Source organism: Erinaceus europaeus, chromosome 2 (assembly GCF_950295315.1).
Source record: "Erinaceus europaeus chromosome 2, mEriEur2.1, whole genome shotgun sequence".
Lineage (NCBI taxonomy): Eukaryota > Metazoa > Chordata > Mammalia > Eulipotyphla > Erinaceidae > Erinaceus > Erinaceus europaeus.
The window spans coordinates 175,087,971-175,107,886 of record NC_080163.1 but is presented as its reverse complement, the minus strand read 5'-3'; the positions used below and the strand labels follow the sequence as shown (position 1 = coordinate 175,107,886).

General features: G+C 44.4%; 2 long non-coding RNA genes across 2 annotated transcripts in view; one reads left to right on the top strand and one right to left on the bottom strand.

The window, feature by feature from the left end:
• The window catches only part of LOC132537022 (uncharacterized), an 84,750-nt gene that overhangs the window by 7,638 nt on the left and 57,196 nt on the right, over positions 1-19,916 (top strand). Inside the window, exon 2 of the long non-coding RNA XR_009548538.1 lies at positions 8,959-9,025. This is a non-coding gene — a long non-coding RNA (uncharacterized LOC132537022). The remainder of the gene's footprint in view (positions 1-8,958; positions 9,026-19,916) is intronic.
• On the bottom strand, positions 11,571-19,100 carry LOC132537020 (uncharacterized). The gene is made up of 5 exons (XR_009548535.1): positions 19,018-19,100; positions 15,232-15,267; positions 14,772-14,798; positions 12,308-12,355; positions 11,571-11,600 (listed from the first exon to the last, which is right to left on the bottom strand). It is a non-coding gene; the product is annotated as an uncharacterized LOC132537020 (long non-coding RNA).

The following is a 19,916-nucleotide window of genomic DNA, read 5'->3' as shown; positions in this document are numbered from 1 at the left end:
TCTGTCTTCCTCTTTCCTCCTTTCTTCTTTTTCCCCTCATTTAGGAATACAGTTTCTCACTGCTCCCATTACCAAACATCTGTGTCCCCACCTCACCCCCTGGTAACCACTATAGTTCTCCCACATTCTTAGATAAAGCTGCACATCTTTTTTTTTTTCACATTTGTGTGTTTAATTCTCTACATTCTGAATGTGAGTGAAACCATTCTGAAGCTGTCCCTTACCTCCTTACTCATCCACTAAGTATAATCCATTTTATCCCAATGGACACAATATCATCTTTTTTATTTTCCAAGTGATACTTCATTGAGTATATGTCCCATAACTTTTTTATCCAGTGATCTGTCATAGGGCATTTGGGCTATTTCTAAATGGGGGCTATATAGTTCCTAAACTGGAGAACTGTGAGCTGTGGTTTTCCTAGTTGTTAAGGAAGCTTGATGGACACCTGTCTTTTATTTACCACTAGACACACAACCACCTCAACATTCTGCCTCTGTCAAGCATCATTAACAGTTTTGGATGAGACCTTGGTTTGCAAGACTGTATGTTTCAGACATATCCATGCAGCTTCCAGGGGAAGTTTCCAACACTGTCCAGGTTCTGGACCCCAAGGTGCTAATGACCATCCACCACAAGTGGCTACTAGTGAATTCTTATCTGCACCTACAGATTGGCCTACCTATTTAAGTTATTTTCCTGAAGAAATGAAAGTGTCTTATAGTGAGAACAAAAAAAAAAAAAAAGGCCCAAGTCTCATGCAACCAACTTTTGAATGGGGAAGACAGAAATTCAACAGAAGAGACCACCAATCACAGTGTGATTCTAGACTCCTGGAAATATCACCCAGAAAAAAACAAAGAGGGAAGTGAGGGAGTAAAGGTGGAACATGAAACCTGACTGACACTGTGGAGAGGACAAACAAGGAAGGCTCCTTGGAAGAGCTCATTTGAAAGGAGACTTATTTGAATTTAATTTCTTTTTTTTTTTTTTTCAGAGCTCTGCTCAGATCTGGCTTATGGTGGTAGGAAGGTTTGAACCTGGGACCCTGGAGCCTCTGACATAAATGCCATTTGCAAAACCATTATGCTCTCTCCCTGGCTCTTGATTTATTTTAATCACTGCAGGGAATAATCCTGGCCCTGCCATCTGTACAGTGCTACTGAGTGGCCCTAATGCCCAACTGTATAATATTTAAAATAAATTTTCAGAGAGAGAGAGAGAGAGTGCAGTTGGAGAAAGAGAAACAGAGTCATCACAGCACCTGTCACCACCCATGAAGGGACTGAGGCCATGTATGGTGCTGATGCTCCAATGCAGGGACTCAAACATGGGAGGCATGCACTCTAACAGATGAGCTATCTCCAGTCACCAAAATGTAGTAAACACACTTTGAATTCATCTAAAATGCCACTGTGAATAACTGCAGGAGCAATATAAACTTGGGGGAGGGTTTACAATTCTCACTGGCATTTTTAGCTAAAATTAGTATAAGACCTGTTCCCAGACATCAACATTGCTAAAATATTTTATTTATTTATTCCCTTTTGTTGCCCTTGTTTTGTTTGTTTCTTTGTTTCAGCTATTATTGTTGTTCTTACTGATGTGGTCGTTGTTGGATAGGACAAGAGAAATGGAGAGAGGAGGGGAAGACAGAGAGTGGGACAGAAACAGAAACCTGCAGACGGGCTTCACTGCTTGTGAAGGGACTCCACTGCAAGAGGGGAGTCGGGTTTGAACCGGGATCCCTACTCTGGTCCTTGTGCTTTGCACCACCAGCACATGACCACCAGTGCTACACATGGGTTCAAGCCAGCCGGCCTGGGGCACTTCTCTGAAATGCATGTCTCTTCCGAGGGAGACAGAGGCAGAGAAAACACTCCAGTTCTAGAAATGCCAGGAGACCACCAACCTGGACCCACACCCCGCGCTCCAGCCTTCACCCTAGTCTGGGAGCTTGGCGCTCCAGCCTTCACCCTAGTCTGGGGGCTTGGCTCGCCATGTTGCCCCAGGCCAAACTCGAAGTTCAGGATTCCAAACCGCCTTCCCAGAGGACCTCATCGTGGGCCACACAGAGAGGAAGGACAGCTGGCGCACATTTCGGGTGGGCGGGCGCCCAGAAAGTTCTCTGGGCTTGGCCGCTACTGAAGCCACAGCAGGCTGGTGAGTTCCGGGGTCCCCTCCTGCCCTGGCGGTTGGGGTGGGCAGGAGGCACACTGTCCGGAATCCTCCTGCATGGGCGGGTCCTCACCCTCGGGGCGCTGGGAGCTGCTGGCAAGGACACACTGGGGAAGCCCAGGGACCCAAGGAGCCCTCTCCAGGCAGGAAGGAAAGGGAAGGCCAGCTGCCCAGACTCTCTGGCGGGGTCCCTGCGCTCCTGCTCCCAGAAGCCAAAAGCAGCGGGATCTGGGGGCGCGCAGCCACCCTTCTAGGGTGTCCATGCCTGGGGACAGGGTCCTGGGACTCTGGCCCCTCAGCGGCTGCACCCCGACTTCGCCCCTCCCCCCACCCAGCACCTTCCCAGGCAGGGGCAATACCCAAGCCATTGAGGGCACAGGGCCCCTGGGGCCACTTACTTGGAATTGGAGGAATCCCAGTAGATGGGCTCCAGCACGATGGACCTGGCCGAGGCTGTCCAGCACAGCACTGTCCTGAGTCCTCAGCAGTATTTACACGCGGGGGGCCTCCGCACAGTCGTGGCCAGGTGCTCAGGGCACGGGGTCGAGCCCCAGCGCTGGGACCTATGGGTGCGACGCAATGCAATGCAGCATGGGGACGAGGAGGCATTAGGGCGCAGGCCACTGGGCTCCATGGCGCTGCGCTGGACGCAGCTGGGACAAAGGGAAGAAGAGAAGAAGGGAAGACCAGGAGAGAAAGACACTTGCAGACCTGCTTCACTGACTGTGAAGCCAGACCCCTGCAGGTGGGGAGCTGGGGGGCTGGAACCAGGATCCTTATGCTGTGCCACTTGCGCTAAACCTGCTGCACTACCTCCGAACTCCCTTTTTAAAATTTTTTATTTATAAAAAGGAAACACTGAGTAAAGCACAGGGGTACAACTCCACACAATTCCCACCACCAGACTCTGTATCCCATCCCCTCCCCTGATACCTTTCTTATACTTTAACCCTGGGAGTATGACCCAAGGTTATTGTGGGATGCAGAAGATGGAAGGTCTGGCCTCTGCAATTGCTTCCTCGCTGAACATGGCCGTTGACTGGTTGATCCGTACTCCCAGCTTGTCTCTCTCTTTCCCTAGTGGGAAAGGGCTCTTGGGAAGCAGAGCTCCAGGACATACTGGTAGGGTTGTCTGTCCTGGGAAGTCTGGTCAGCATCATGCTAGCACCTGGAACCTGGTGGTTGAAAAGAGTTAACACTCAAAGCCAAACAAATCATTGACCAATCATGGACCTAAGCCGGAATAGTGCAGATGATGAGCTAAGTGGATTCTTAAGAAATTCTTTAATAATTTTAAAATAGACACAGGTGGTGGTGATCTCAGTTGAGCATGCACATAACCATGACTAAGGAACCAGGTTCAAGGCCCCAGTGACTACCTGCTAGGGGGTGGGGGAAAGCTTGACAAGCAAGCAGAGCTGCACGTGTCTTTCTCTCTCTCTCCATTATCTCCCTTCCTTGTATGAATTGACTTGTTCTATCAAATCAAAATATAATTTTAAATATAAATTCCGTAAAATTAATCTAAAGGAAGTCAGGCAGCAGCACAGTGGGTTAAGTACACTGGCTCTCAAACTGCAGGGGGTTTGCTTCACAGGCAGTGAAGCAGGTCTGCAGGTGTCTATCTTTCTCTCCCCCTCTCTGTCTTCCCCTCCTCTCTCCATTTCTCACTGTCCTATCCAACTACAAGGACATCAATAACAACAATAATAACTACAATAATAAAACAAGGACAACAAAAGGGAAAATATTTTAAAAATTAAAAATAATAATTTAAAAATGTTTTTATTATCTTTATTGGATAGTAACAGCAGAAATCAAAAGGGAAAGGGGAAGTAAAGAGGGAGAAGAGAGAGAGAGAGAGACCTGCAGCACTGCTTCACCATTCACAAAGCTTTTCCTCTGCAGGTGTGGTGGGGACTCAAATCCAAAATAAATTTTAAGAATCTAACTCAACTCATTTTGTGTTGATGGTGTTAGGGTCTAGAGACAGACTTAAGTTTGAATAAAATCTAGAGACAGGATGTAAAGTTCAAAATCTCAGAGCCAGAAAAAGAAATAGGGCTTTGCCCAGACCAATCCCTGCTACCTGCACGATGAGACTGCCTGAGAGGAGAACAAAGCAGTAGGAATATAATATCCCACTGGAATATATAACCCTTTGGAATAGAACTAAAATAGGCCTACTAGCTATCTTCAAAACAGAGACCCCACATCTTCATCCGCAATATTCCAGCCTTTAGGTTCATGATTGGTCAACAATTTGTTTGGCTCTATATGTTAACTCTTCTTTCAGCCACCAGGTTTCAGATGCTACCAAGATGCCTATTGGACTTCCCTGGACAGAAGACTCCACTGATGTGTCCTGGAGCCCACTTCCCCAGAGTTCTGCCCCACTAGAGAAAGAGAAAGACAGGCTGAGAGTATGGATCCACCTGTAAACACCCATATTCAGCATGTAAGCAGTTACGGATTCCAGACCTTCTATATTCTGCACACCATAATGTCCCTGAGTCCATACTCCCAGAGGGATAAAGAATAGGAAAGCTATTGGGAGGGGATGGCATGTGGAGTTCTGGTGGTGGGAACTGTACCCCTCTTATCCTATGGCCTTGTCAATGTTTCCTTTTTATAAATAAAACTTTAAAAGAGAATAGCATATATAGAGAGTTGTATACAAAAAAAAATTCAGTGGGAGCTTCTTTAAAAGACAAAAAAACAGGGGGGCAGTTGGTGGTGCACCTGGTTAAGTGCATACATCATAGTGCACAAGGACCTGGGTTCAAGCCCCTGGCCCCAAACAAGCAGAGGGAAAACTTCATAAGTGGTGAAATGTAGCTACATGTGTCTCCATCTCTTTCCCTTTCTATATGCTCCTCCCTTCTCAATTTCTCCATTTCTGTCTAATCAATCAGTCAATCCAGACATAGATAATTAAAAAAAAAAGAGGCATCACATGCAGAGAAACTCCCCTCTCCCTCTGAGCTGAGGGGGGACATTTGCAGAGCTTCTTCTTGCCTAAACAAAGTGCTGGGTGAAGATTTTGCCTCTTATTTTGTATTTCCTCTCACCTATAAAAGAATGCAAATGGGAGGGTGGAGTAGGTGGGGTGCACTGGGTTTAGTGTGAAGTACAAGGACCCATGCAAGTCTTAGCCAAAAATAAATAAATAAATAAATGGCTGCCAGGACCAGTGGATTCATAGTGCTGGCCCTGAAACCTGGCAATAAGCTCAAAAGCAAAAAAAGAAAGAAAGGAAAAATAGACAAAGAAAAGCCAAGAGAAAAGGGGGGGGGAGATTCAGGCACTGGTATACTTGGTTAAACACATAACAATGCACAGGGACCTGGGTTCAAGCCCCTGATCCTCACTGCAGGAGGAAAGCTTCAAAAGTGACTAAGCAGGGCTGCAGGTGTCTCTATGTCTCTCCATCCCTCTCGCTCCCCCTTCCATCTCGAGTTCTGGCTGTCTTTATCCAATAAATAGATAGTTTAAAAAGAAAAGGAAATTAAAGAAAGGAAAAAATTAAGCTACTGAAAACAAGGCTTTCCAGAAGCAGTTTGTTTCCACTCATGTGCTCCCTAACAGGGGACCTCAAAAAAGAGCTTTCTTATTTCAAATGCCAATTTGATGTAGACTTCTATCATGTAAATTAATTTTCTATTATTATCTTTATTTTTATCACAATGCTACTCTACTATACCAGGGTTTCAAGGAAAGTTATTTTATGGTAAGCAGGCAGCCAGTCACCACCACACTCTGAATTGTTGTTGTTGTTATTATTGGATAGAGACAGAGAAATTGAGAAGGGAGGGGGAGATAGAGAGGCAGAGAGACAGAGACACCTGCAGACTGCTTCACCACTCACAAAGCTTTCCCCCTGAAGGTGGGGACTGGGAGCTTGAACCGGGTCCCTATGCACTATAATGTGAGCACTCAACCAGGCACTCCACCACCTGGCCACCACGGTCTAAATTTAAGGATAACGAATAATAAGGGTAACATGGCACAGAATAACTGGCTCATCAGATGAGAACAAAAGGCAAGATCCACAAATTATCTTCTTCCTTGTGTGCCCTGTCATGCTCCCCAGAGTGCTTCATAATTTTTTGTTTGTTTGCTTTTTCTTTTATACTTTTTATTTAATAGGACAGAGAGAAATGGAGAGAGGAGGGAGAGAGAGAGAGGGAGAGAGACAGAGAGGTACCTGCAGACCTGCTTCACTGCTTGTGAAGCTTCCCCCCTGCAAGCGGGAAGCAGGGCCACAGAGCAGGGGCTCAAACCCGGGTCCTTGCACATAGTACTATGCACTTCACTGGGTGAACCAGCACCTGACCCCTATTATTCATTTTTGTTTGAAAATCAAAGTTGTATTTATTTCTGGGTCTCAAACCATAAGATGACTAATAAACTGACATTTATTTATCTGAACTTTTTTTTCATATAAATGACTTGAGGTAAAACATTGCATGGCATCTAGGATCAAGTCTCCTGCCAGCAAGTTCTATGCAGTGCTGCAAGCCACCTCCTACTGTTTCCATAGTTTCTAAACATCACCATAGGTTTATGTTAAAAGAAAAAAGCAGAGAGTCTAGCTGTTACACAGTGGGTTAAACACAGGCAGCGCAAAGCACAAGGAGTGGCATAAGGATCCAAGTTGGAGCCCGTGGTTCCCCACCTGCAGGGGGGTTGCTTCACAGGCAGTGAAGCAGGTTCTGCAGGTGTCTCTCTTTCTCTCCCCGCTCTGTCTTTCCCTCCTCTCTCCATTTCTCTCTGTCCTATCCAACAACAATGACATCAATCATCAATAACAACAAATAAGTATTAAAAAAAAGGGCAACAAAGGGGAAAATAATTATAAAAAACCAAACTCATCTATTCTCCAGTCAGATCACCTTTGGAAACTAAAAACTAGGAAGGGTAGATGATAATTTCAGTGTGATAAATAAGTTGTCAATTTAAAATCCTAGGGGTTATATTTTTAATTTTTTTAAATATTTATTTATGTATTCCCTTTTGCTGCCCTTGTTGTTTTGTTGTTGTTGTTATTATTATTGTTGTTGTTACTGATGTCATAGTTGTTGGATAGGACAGAGAGAAAGGGAGAGAGGAGGGGAATACAGAGAGGGGGAGAGAAAGATAGACACCTACAGATCTGCTTCACTGCCTGTGAAGTGACTCCTCTGCAGGTGGGGAGCTGGGGTCACAAACCAGGATCCTTAAGCTGGTCCTTGCATTTTGCTCCGCTTCCGCTTAACTCACTGCGCTACTGCCCGACTCCCCATTCTTAATATTTTTTTTCACAGTTTAAAATTTTTTTTTTTTTGCCTCCAGGCTGGGTGCTGGCACTACATATCCACTGCTCCTGGTGGCTATGTTTTCCATTTTACTTTTTTATTTTTTATTATTATTGATTTTCCCATTTGTTTTCCTTGATTTACTGTTGTCATAGTTATTATTGTTTTTGTTGATGATGTCATCATTGTTGGATAGGACAGAGAGAAATGGAGAGAGGAGGGAAGACAGAGAGGAGGAGAGAAAGAGAGACACCTGCAGACACCTGTGAAGCGACTCCCCTGTAGGTGGGGAGCCAGAGGCTGGGACAGGAATCCTTCTGTCAGTCCTTGCACTTTGGGCCACGTGTGCTTAACCCACTGCGCTACCGCCCGACACCCACTCTTTTTTCTTTATATACTATTATTTTTCATTTAATTTATTTGTTGATTACTAGAATACTGTTTAGTTCTGGCTGATATTGCTGCTGGGGACTGAACCTGGAACTGTGAAGCCTCAGGAGTGAAAGTCTTTTAGCAACACCACTTAACTGTCTTCCCAGCTCCACCACATACCTTTTAGATGTTTTGATAGTATCAAGAGTTAAACTATAGTGATATCAACTTGAGTATCGTCTGTTTTTTAGGATTGCTTGATAGTGTTCCTTAAAAAATTAAATGTTTTCCCTCACAACTATATGCTTTCAATATTTAGATTTATTAGAAGATTATATTACCTTTATACAACATGGTAAATTGTAATTCTCCTCTAAGAAATGTAAAATAAAGGTGGTGTACCCGGCTCCCCACCTGCAGGCAGGTCCCTTCACAGGCGGTGAAGTAGGTCTGCAGGTGTCTGTCTTTCTCTCCCCCTCTCTGTCTTCCCCTCCTCTCTCCATTTCTCTCTGTCCTATCCTACGACAACGACATCAATAATAATTACAACAATAAAAAAAAATTTTTAAAAAAGGTGGTGTAGATGGCTTAATGGTTATGTAAAGAGACTCTCATGTCTGAGACACTAAAATACCAGGTTAAATCTCCTGCAGCAGTATCATCCAGAACTGAGTAGTGCTCTGGTAAAAAAAAAAAAATGGGAAGAAAGAAAGAAAGAAAGAAAGGGAGAAAGAACATATATATATATATATATATATATATATATATGGAAAATACTTTGTAAAACTCAGATTATACTTTGATACAATAAAGGAATCTGATTTTCACTGCAAAAAAAAAAAAAAAAACATGAAACAACTTTCCAAGATGACAAATCAGTTGTCAGAATCCAATCCTGAAGATGTTGTGCTGTTATTTACATAACATGAGGTTCTGGTCTCTCTGGGTTTTCTTCTCTGATCTCTGAGAATTGGGCCACCTATTTCCTCTAGTCACAACCACAGATTTCCAGCTCACAGATCTGAATGTCATAAAGCATGTTTTTTTGGGACACTGGCTCAGAACCTCCATGCCCGGTACTTAATGGCCAACCCTATTGGTGCCCTTTGAGGTGAGCCACAGAAGAAGAGAGGGAGAGAGAAAGAGACACCAGCAGCACAGCTCCACCACTTGTGCAGGTGGGAACAGGGTCTTGAACCCAGTAAACAGAGCATCTGTTAGCATCTCTTAGGATGGTAAACGTCACATAAGCACAGAGTACAAGTAGCTCAATAAATATCTCCTAGTTATGCAAAAGTAAACTAGGCCCTTCAGTTCAAACATGCTGGTTTAATATTTCTAATTTTTTATTACTTTTGTTTATTGGATAGAGGCAGCTAGAAGTCGAGAGGGTAAGGAGAGGTAGAGAGGGAAAGAGACAGAGACACCTGCAGAGACACTCACAAAGCTTTCCCCCTGCAGGTGGGGGATGGGGACTTGAACCACATCCTTGCACCTTGTAACATGTGCGCTCAACCAAGTGCGTCACCACCAGCCCCCTCCTTTTTCTGTTTTACCAGAGAACTGTTCAGTTCTGGCTTATGTTGGTGTGGGGTTTTGAACCTGGGACCTAGGAGCCTCAGGAATAAGTCTTTTTGCTGAACCATTATGCTATATGACCCTCTGAAGTTTTTATTAATTTTTTTCAAACATGCTGGTATGACTCACCATAGTGTCCAATGTCACAGCAGGTATGTATCACTAGATGAGAAGGTGACCACCTTCTCTCCGGCCCCACATGTGGGTGGGGCAGGGCACTCCCGGGGTCTGCAGTCCACAGACCTGGCAGCCATGCAGGTGCACTGGTGGCAGTTGGCTGTCCATGTGTCTCCAGGCTATGGGTCATGTCATGTTATTCAAGTGAGGGGTGACAGCAAGTATGGACTCAAGCAAAGAGAAATGGGATACTCACCACTTTTTCTTCTCCCAGTGGACAACGGCACACTGTTAATATGAAGTTAATAAAATGGAGGTTACATCTGGCAACATGCAACAGGTTATTTGTGGATAATGATCAGGCAGCCATAGTGGCCACTGGCCTTGGCTTTCAGAGTCCCTGAGTATGTGCTCCCACAGGTGCATAAATGACACCCATCTACCAGGAAGAAACCATCCTAGTCAGCATGCATGAGCACATGTCTTATTTTAATTAATTTTCTTTTTATTTCTACCTCCAGGGTTATTGCTAGGGCTCTGTGCCTGCACTACAAATCCACTGCTCCTAGTGGCCATTTTTATTTGATAGAACAGAGAGACTGGGAGTATGGATCGATCCATGTCAAGGCCCATGTTCAGCGGGGAAGCAATTACAGAAGCCAGACCTTCCACCCTCTGCAACCCACAAGGACTCTGGATCCATACTCCCGGAGAGATAGAGAGTGAGAAGGCTATCAGGGAAGGGGGTGGGATGTGGAGATCAGGTTATGGGAATTGTACCCCTCTTATTCTATGGTTTTGTTAATGTCTCCTTTCTTAAATAAGTAAAAAATAAAAAAAAAAGATCAGAGAGACTGAGAGGAGAGGAAGAGACCAGCAGACCTGCCTCACTGCTTGTGAAGCTTCCCCCTGCAAGTGGGGAGCCAGGGGTTCAATCCCAGATCCTTCACTGGGTTCTTATACTTAGTACTATGTGCACTTAACCAGGTGTACTACTGCCCAGGCCCCTTTATTATTTTTTTCTTTATCTTTTTAAAATCACTTTTAAAAATATTTTTATTATTGAATGGAGACAGAGAAATTGAGGGGAGGGAGAGATAAAAAGGGAGAGAGAGATAGAGAGGCACCTGCAGCACTGGCAAAGCTTTCCCCCTACAGAGACAGAGAGACACCTGCAGCCCTGCTTCACCACTTGTGAAGCTTCCCCCCTGCAGGTGGGGACCAGGGGCTTGGAGCCTGGTCCTTGTGCACTATAATGTGTGTTTAACCAGGCGCACCACTGCCTGGCCCCCATGTCTTATTCTATAATTTTAAGTAAAGGGTAATTCTTGGTTGCTTCCGGGAGTGGTCACTAGATCTTCTAGCTACCACTTTTTACTGTTTTACAGTCCAAATTCTGCCTCTGTAAACCTACAGGCCACCCAAGACTTCTTAAAGGATCAGTTCCAAGGGCTTTCTCAGTTTTCAAATTCTGGGCAAGCAGTGAATTTTAAACACTTATGTTGAAACTGTCCTCTTTAGGGGGCCAGGCAGTGGTCCACCTGGTTAAGCACACACACTACTGTGCGCAAGGACCTGGGTTCAAGGCCCTGGTCTCCACCTGCAGGGAAAAGCTTTGCGAATGGTAAAGCAGGGATGCAGGTGTCTGTCTTTTCTAACTAAATTCTGACCATACAAATGTGTCTTGCTACAATTCAGGGTTTAAAAAGGGTGGGGGGGATAAGTTACCTAGTTTTAAAAGTATCACTGAGATTTTTTTTCAAGATTTTTGTCGATAGCATCTGATTTCATGAAGCAGTAGTTAAGCTGTATTTTCACTCAAGTCATGAAACCCACTTCTTTTGTCTGACTATTTATCTGTGATTAACATTCACTGTGCATTTGGGGACAAAAAGCTAAATGTAGTCACTCAGGTTTTCCCTTTCAGCAACATTCCCACAGGAGTGGCATTCACCAGATGATTCCTGACAGGTGAGGCCTGAGAGGACCAGTGAAGCCTACTAGTCAGCTCAGAGCGAGGATACATACCTGGAGGCGGAGGCAGGGCAGCTGGACAACCTGTGGACACAGAATCTTAGTCAGTCAGGCCTTCAGGTCACCGGAACAGTCACTGACACACCTGGCTCACTGATCTATCACGGGAAGATGGTAATGTTGGTTGAAAGAGCATAGGAGAATCAAAAGAAGAAATGTACAAATTTTTTAGTCTCTTTTTTTCTTAAAAGAAACTTTTCTCCCTCATTTTTAAAAGCTGATTTTTTAATTATCTGTATGTATTTATTGGCTAGAGACAGCCAGAAATCAAGAGGGAAGGAGTTGTTAGAAAGGGAGAGAGACGCCTGCAGCCCTCCTGCTCAACCACTTGTGAAGCTGTCCTCCTGCAGGTGGGGACCAGGGGCTTGAACTCAGGTCCTTGTATACTGTAATGTGTGTGCTGAATCCAGTACACCACTGCCAAGCCCCTTTTTATTTTATTTACTTATATTTTTGTCTTTATTTGATAGAGACAGATAGAAACTGAGAGGAGAGGGGGAGAGAGAGAGAGAGAGTCAAGAGAGAGAGAGAGAGACACCTGCAGATCTGCTTCACCAGTTGCAAAACTTTTCTCCTGCAGGTGGGGACCAGGGGCTTAAACCCAGGTCCTTGTGCACTGTAATGTGTGCACTCAACCAGGTGTATCACCACTCAGTCCCTCACATATAGTTTTCTATTAAAATGTTAGTTGAATAAGTTTTAAAATTGGGATTTTCCTCCCCTCTAATGACCTGTTTTATATTTTGCTTCTTGGTCTTCTTCTCCTTTTCCAGTGGTTTCTGGGAAGAAATAAGATGATATGTCATTTTCTTGATTAAACCCCCTGCCAGCTTAGCAGTCTCTGCAGAAATGGTGCTCAGCAGCAGCTTCGGGGACTTCCTGAGGACCATGCCACCTCCACTTCACAGGGTTGCTGCACTTTACCTAGAATCACCAATGTCAAGATGTGTAACTATGTTGTGAAGACAAATATAGTTTTTTTTTTAATCAGTATTAAATCACCAGAAGCCCAGGAGGTAGTGCAGTAAATAATGTTGGGCTCTCACATACAAAGGCCTGAGTTTGAAACCACTGCATGTGCCAGAGTGATACTCTAGTCATCTCCTCTTTCTCCATCACTAATAAATATCTTAGTGGCAATTTAAAAATAAAATAAATAAAAAATGTGGGGCCAGGTGGTGTTGCACCTGGTTGAGTACACATGGTACTGTGCAAGGAGCAGGGTTCAAGCCCCCGGTCCCCACCTGAAAGGGGAAAGCTTCATGAGTGGGTAAACAGGGCTGCAGGTATCTCTCTGTCTCTCTCTCTTCCTATCTCTTTCCCTCAGCTCTCAATTTCTGTCTCTATCCAAAAAAAAAGGGAATGTAATTCACAATAAAGCAATGAAACTTAAAAATAAAAAAGTAGGAGTTGGTGTACTGCACAGAATTAAAAGACTATGGTGGTGGGGGGGGGAGGGTTTAAGTCCTGGAACATGATGGCAGAGGAATCTAGTGGGGGCTGAATTGTTATGTGGAAAATTGAGAAATGTTATGCATGGACAGACTACTGTATTTTACTGTCGATTGAAAACCATGAATCCCCCAATAAAGAAATTTTTAAAAAGTGGTTTTAGTAAGAGAAAGGAGGACAAGGGAAGATGAAGAGTCTGTAGCCAAGGCCATGGGCTGTGCCAGGGCCTGGGGGCTCCCACAGGAACTTGCTGCCACAGTCACAAAGGGCAACCCAAGGCAGAGGTCCTCCAGGGAGCAGGGAGGGACAGAGGAGCAGAGGTCTAGCTGAGTCACCCCACATAAAGCATCTGCAAGGCTTTCTTCTGCCACATTTCTCTCTGCACACTCCAAGGGAAAATGACTCCCTCCTAGTAAAATCCAGCCTTTTGGAATCTTTTCTGGAGTTCAAATTTGTATGTAAAAAATGTATATATATTTACCAGGTCTTGTTGGTGGTGGTGGTAGTGGGGGACTTTGGAGCCTCATGCATGAAAGCCTTTTAGCTCAACCAGTAAGTGCTAGGAGAATGCAAAAAGGGCAAATAACAAAAAATAAGGTATTCTAAAGAACTTGGTCGGGGGCAGACAGTATAATCCTTATGCAAAGAGACTCTTAAGCCTGAGGCTTTGAAGTCCCAGATTCCATTCCTCCACTCTACCCCACAACTGCCAAGCATCAGCCATCAGCCAGAAATGAGATTAAACTTTTGCTTACTTCTATCTTAAACTAAACAGAGATGTCGGTTGCAATAAAATCTCATTTTTTCTTTATGGAAATAGTAAGTCACAAATAACATCAGTATTATTTTAAATAATGTGAATATTCTTAGGAGTTATTTTCTTTATTTGATTGACACTGAAGACTGTACAAAATTAGTACAGACTTTATATTATGAAAGGAAGTCAACACAACTTTGTTATAATGTAAGAAGGTGTAAAAAAAAGGGGCCAGGTGGTGGCACACCTGGTTGAGCACACGTTATAGTGTGAAAGGACCTGGGTTCGAGCCCCTGGTCCCCACCTGCAGGGGGAAAGCTTCACAAGTGGTGAAGCAATGCTGTAGGTGTCTGTCTGTCTCCTCTCTCCTCTATCTCCCCCTTCCTCTCAATTTGTGGCTGTCTCTGTCAAATAAATAAAGATTTAATTAAAAAAAGGTGTAAAAAAGGTGGTAGTGTAGCAGGTGGTAGTGCAGCAGGTTAAGTAGACATGGTGGGCCAGCTTAAGGATCCTGGTTGGAGCCCCACCTGCAGGGGAGTCACTTCACAAGCAGTCTCCCCCTCTATGTCTTCCCGTTCTCTCTCGATTTCTCTCTGTCCTATGCAATGACAATGACATCAGTAACAACAACAATAATAACTACAGCAAGGGCAACAAAAGGAAATAAATAAATATTTTTTTTTAAATTTCTAAAAAAAAAAAGGCGTAAAAAAAGAAAAAGTGGACAGGGGTAGACGGCATAATGGTTATACCAAGAGACTCATGCTTGAGGCTCACAGGTCCCAGGTTCAATCCCCCACACCACCATCAGCCAGAGCTGAGCAGGGCTCTGGAGGAAAAACAAAAAACAGAAAAAAGTCCAGCATCTACTCTGAAATTCATGTGTTGCTGATCTGGTAAGTCTGATGTTTGGTATCCTGTTTCCTATTCTGTTCCTGTCATATCAGTTCTTTCAAATGGTTATCTTTAGTCCTATGTTTTCTCACCTGTTACTTCTGGCTGTTTTGATGGCACTGAAATTTAAAAACACAAATAGATTTATAAATATACATTTTAATATCTAAATTTGTAATGATGAATCATACTACATTTTAATAACTTCTTAATTTTGTGATAGTTGTTTGTACAGTTCTTATATTAGATTATACTTTGGAAAGAAGACCATAGTTCTATAGATATTTTTAATGCTCAATTGGAGTAGACAGAAATGCTACATCTATTTTTTAGAAGCAGACAGAGAAGGGGAGAGGGACACACACAGAGAGAAGCCACAGCACTGAGAACACTTTCAATGCAAAGGGTCCAGGCTCGGACCAGGATTGCACATATAGCAAAGCAGCATACTATGCAAGTGAGCTATGATCCTGGCCCAGAAATATTATTTTCAAGCTCTATTATGCAGAAGGATATGCATATTATATTCTTCTAATGTTAATTTCAACTTACATTCAACGAGTTCTGGAGGAATTCCATTGCTTGAGACTAAGAAAAAGTAAATTCATACTTTAAAGAATATAAGGGAATGGGCAGCAGTGTAGCAGGTTAAGCGCACATAGTACTGAGAGATGGTTAGGTCTTCAAGGAAACACAAATAGAATGACTGTTTAGTACAAAAATTCTTTTTACAAATTGTTATCTGTGACCACCTGTGGCCAGTAGTTTTGTATTCTTTAGGTCAGTTCCTTGCAGTGCTTGCTACTCCTCCAGCAGAGACCCTCAGACTCTCTTCCTCCTTTCCTTATTTAGACAATGAGGAGACTGTGAGCTCTGTAGCCCAGCCCAGGGGTTGAGGAGACAGTTCTGATTCAAGCATAAAAGTTGGGAGAAGGGGGGTGGTGGTGGAGAATAAGCTCCTGCCTGATGGCCACTGTTGGCGGCACACCCTTTTGCAAAAGCATAAATGCCTTGCTTCAGGTCCTTAGTTTTTTGCTTTGACAAGTAATTTTAACTGGACTTCATTTACAACAGTATGAAGCACAAGGACCAGTGTGAGGATACCAGTTCGAGCCCCCGGCTCCCCACCCTCATCCTCTCTGTCTTCCTCCTCCTCACTCAATTTCTGTCATCCTATTAAAAAGAAATAGAAAAAATGGCCACAGGAGCAGTGGATTCATAGTGTTGGCACCAAGCCCCAACGATAACTCTGGAAGAAAAAAAAGAAAAAAGAAATAATATATTTAAATTTCAGCATATAGATCTGCTAGCAGATAGATAAGGAGAAATTGAGAGAGATGGGGAGATAGAGAGTGAGACAGACCAAGAGTCACCTGCAGACCTGCTTCACCACTCGTGAAGCTTCCCTGCAGGTGGGGTCCTTGTTCATAGCAACATATGCACTCTACCACAGGCACCATCACCCAGCCCCTGAATACTGACTCTCTATCCTAGCATCCACAGCTCAGATTCCTGGAGTATACAGAGGTCAGAAGCAGCTCTAATAGCAATGGTAACTGAGTCTTAAGTATAAATGACAGTCCTGTGGTTACAGTGACATATGTATTAATGAAGGGGACCTCAAGGGACAGACACAGAGGGCACAGTATCCCTGTAGCACCCGAGATGGCAGGAATAAACTAGGACCTCAGGTCCACAGGTGAGATGCTCCACCTACCACGCCCACTCCTGGACCACAGCCCTGTTTTAAGGAGAGGCTTCCCGTGTTACATTGTTGATACTCTCACTTTCTGGGAGGGGCATTAACAGACTTTGTGTCTTCAGGTGTGCTGCCCCTTAGAGCTGCTCAGGTCAGAGAATGGATAGGGAGAACCTGGAGAGTATAGACACTCCCTGGAGCACCACTGCCAGAACATGTTTCCCAAGCCAGTGGGGAAGGAAGGAAAGAATGGGGGAGTCTGGCAGTAGTGCAGCAGGTTAAGCACAGGTGGTGCAAAGCTCAAGGACTAGTGTAAGGATCCCTGTTCCAGCCCCAGCTCCCCACCTGCTGGGGAGTCCCTTCCCAGGTGGTGAAGCAGGTCTGCAGGAGTCTATCTTTCCCTCCCCCTCTATCTTCCCCTCCTCTCTCCATTTCTCTCTGTCCTATCTAACAACGATGACATCAACAACAATAATAACTACAACAATAAAAAACAAGGACAACAAAAGGGAAAATAAGTGAATAAATAAAATTGTTAAAAAAGTAAAGAATGCACAGGAAATGGGAGTGGCAACAGGTATGGGCATGGCTTAGAAAGAAGGTGGAGGCGGGGCTTGGGAGTTGATAAGGCTCTGTTACAGGCCTGGTTTCTCCCTTTCTAGCTCTGCTAACATGGGGCCCTCAACATATCAGTAAATTACTCCCACGCTCATTCTCTCTCTCTCTCTCTCTCTCTCTCTCTCTCTCTCCTCTCTCCACACATGTACACTAAAATGTCTGTTCTCAATTTTCCTGAATAAAGCTTGAAATTTCAGGAGTTGGGCAGTAACACAGTGGGTTAAGGACATGTGACGCCAAGTGCAAGGACCAGCGTGAGGATCCCAGTTCAAGTCCCAGTTCCCCATCTGCAGGGGAGTCACTTCACAAGCGGTGAAGCAGGTCTGTAGGTGTCTCTCTCTCCCCCTCTCTGTCTTCCCCTCCTCTCCCCATTTCTCTCTGTCCTATCCAACAATAATTACATCAATAAAAAATACAACAATAAAACAACAAGGGCAATAAAAGGGAATAAATAAATAAATAATTTTTTTAAAAAGCTTGAAATTTCTAATTCTTGGTTGAGTTTATGTGTGACAAATATACACTCAGGTAGGTAACAAACTTGGCTATACTCCACCATTACTGAGTAGCAGTGGAAAGGCCAGAAGTGATTAATTGTTTGAAATAGGGGAAAAAAAAAACAGTGATAAGGAGTATATCATGGACCTACATATTGTAATCTTAATAGATTGTAACCACCATTAATCAAAAATGAAAAGGGGAAATAAAGCCTGCAGTATTGATAACACAGTGAACCATGCTACTAAGTGTCCTATGCTTTACACTGGTTTGTTCTAGCCCTCCCCCGCCAAGAGAATTGGATCAGTCCTTTTAATTTCGCGGGCCTGCTTGGCCCCGCCCCAAGGAACCCCGAGAGAGGGTTCCTGAGTAAGAGAGTTCCTGAGTTCGAGAGTAAGGAAGAGGGTTCCTAGTTCGAGAGTGCGAGAGTTTGAGAGGGTTCCCCAGTACGAGAGTTCTTGAGTTCCAGAGTAAGGGAGAGAGTTCCTGAGTTCGAGAGTAAAAGAAAGAGTGCTTGTGCCGCCGCAAAGAGACAGCAGAGTTCTGTTTGGTGATTAGTTTGTCTTAGTTTGTGAATCGTTGTTCCTGAATAAAGAAATACAGCTTCCCTGCCCAGCCGTTGTCTCCGCGTCTCTGTTACCCGCCTGTGAAGCTAGCCCTGCCGGCTGGAGCCTACGAATTTTAACAACAACTAAGTGAGGTCTGTGCTACATCTTATTATTATTAAGCATAAAACAGAGTGGATAGTACATTCTACTTATGGAAGAATACCTGAGTCACATTTATTAATCATTACTTTTGTACTGCAAGTTCCAGGGGCAGAGGGTGGTTGGATATACGTGCTATACCCAGATTGTTCCTACAGCCACTGGAGTGAGGAGGGTAGGGGCTGAGAACAGGACTGGAGACTAGACAGCCTAAGCTTCAGTCCTCATTAAACCCTAAAAATATTATTTCTCGAGAATTCCATTTGAAAGAGAGGGGGAAACAAAAGAGCATGTATCACAAGGGTTAGGGTAAAAATAAACTTGTTATGTAGATGAATTATCTGCAAGCATTTAAAATAATTCCATTGTAATGTTGGGTTAAATAAGAACAACTAGCACACTTCTAAATAATATATTGATAAATTAAAAGACCAGAACCTGATGAGCCAGGTGGTGGTACACCTGGTTGAGCACACATATTACAGTGCTCCAAGACCCAGGTTCAAACCTTTAGTCCATACCTACAGTGGGAAGCTTCACGAGTGGTGAAGTAGAACTGCAGGTGTCTGACTCTCTCCTCTATGGCCCTCTCCCATCTCAATTTCTTTCTGTTTCTAATAATGAAATTTAAAAAAAAGACTAAAAAGAACATGATGTATAAATGATGAATATATGATGACCTGACTTAGAATATGAAAGCTTCATTATTTTAAGAAGACTCAGGAATCCATTAACAGCTCAAAATGGCCTGAAAATACCAAAGAGAGAATGTAAAGGAAAAAAAAAGACGTTTGTATATACTGTGTGTAGGCTTACCTCCTGGAGCTGTGTCAGCAGAGGATCCCTGAGGAAAAACTCTTGTGGTTGTGACAATGCCCACCGAGGAAGCAGTAGTGCCCACCAGGGTAGAAGAGAAGCCAGTGGTGCCCATGGGTACACCAAGGAGGTTGAAGTGGAATCAGATCCTATGACAGATGAGCCTGTGGATTCAGATCCTTCCTTAGACTGGCTTGAAGTCTGAGAGACAACAAAAGATGGTCCAGTGGTGCCAGAGCCCTGGGATGATGGAGCCGTGGTCTGGCGCCCTGCTCCTGCTGTTCCAGCCCCAGTGGGTCCACTGCTACTGCCTGCTGAGCCAGGCCAGGTGGTCCTGGAGTCTTGCACGGATTGCCCTGTGGTTCCTGCCTCCATGACAGATAGCCCAGTGGTTCTAGACTGCACTGCAGCTGGTTGAGAGGTGCGAGGTTGATTGACAGATGAGCTTGTGGACTGACATCCTTCCTGAGGCTCGCCTGAGGTCCCAGAGCTTTCTGCAGGTGGCCCTGTTTTTCCAGAGTCATTAGGTGCTGGTCCAGTGGTGCTAGAGCCCTGGGATGATGGAGCCTTGGTGTGTTGCCCTGCCACAGATGATCCAGACACAGTGGAGCCACTGGCACTGCCTGGAGAGCCTGGTCGAGTGGCCCTAGCGCCCTGATTGGACTGTCCTGCTGTGGTGCCCTCTTCTGTGCCTGTGGTCTCTTGCTCAGTTGGTGGAATGTGTGCTGTGGGAGCCCCTGTTCCTCCTGGTTAAAAAACAATGATGTCAGTGCATTGGAATCCTCTGAGCAGGTAAGATTCCCACTCCTGGTCAGTACCAATGGCTGGGGGTACTGACACAGGTGTCACAATGAGTTCCATGAAGCTTTCTTTCTTTGTCAGGAGGCCAGGTTGTGGTG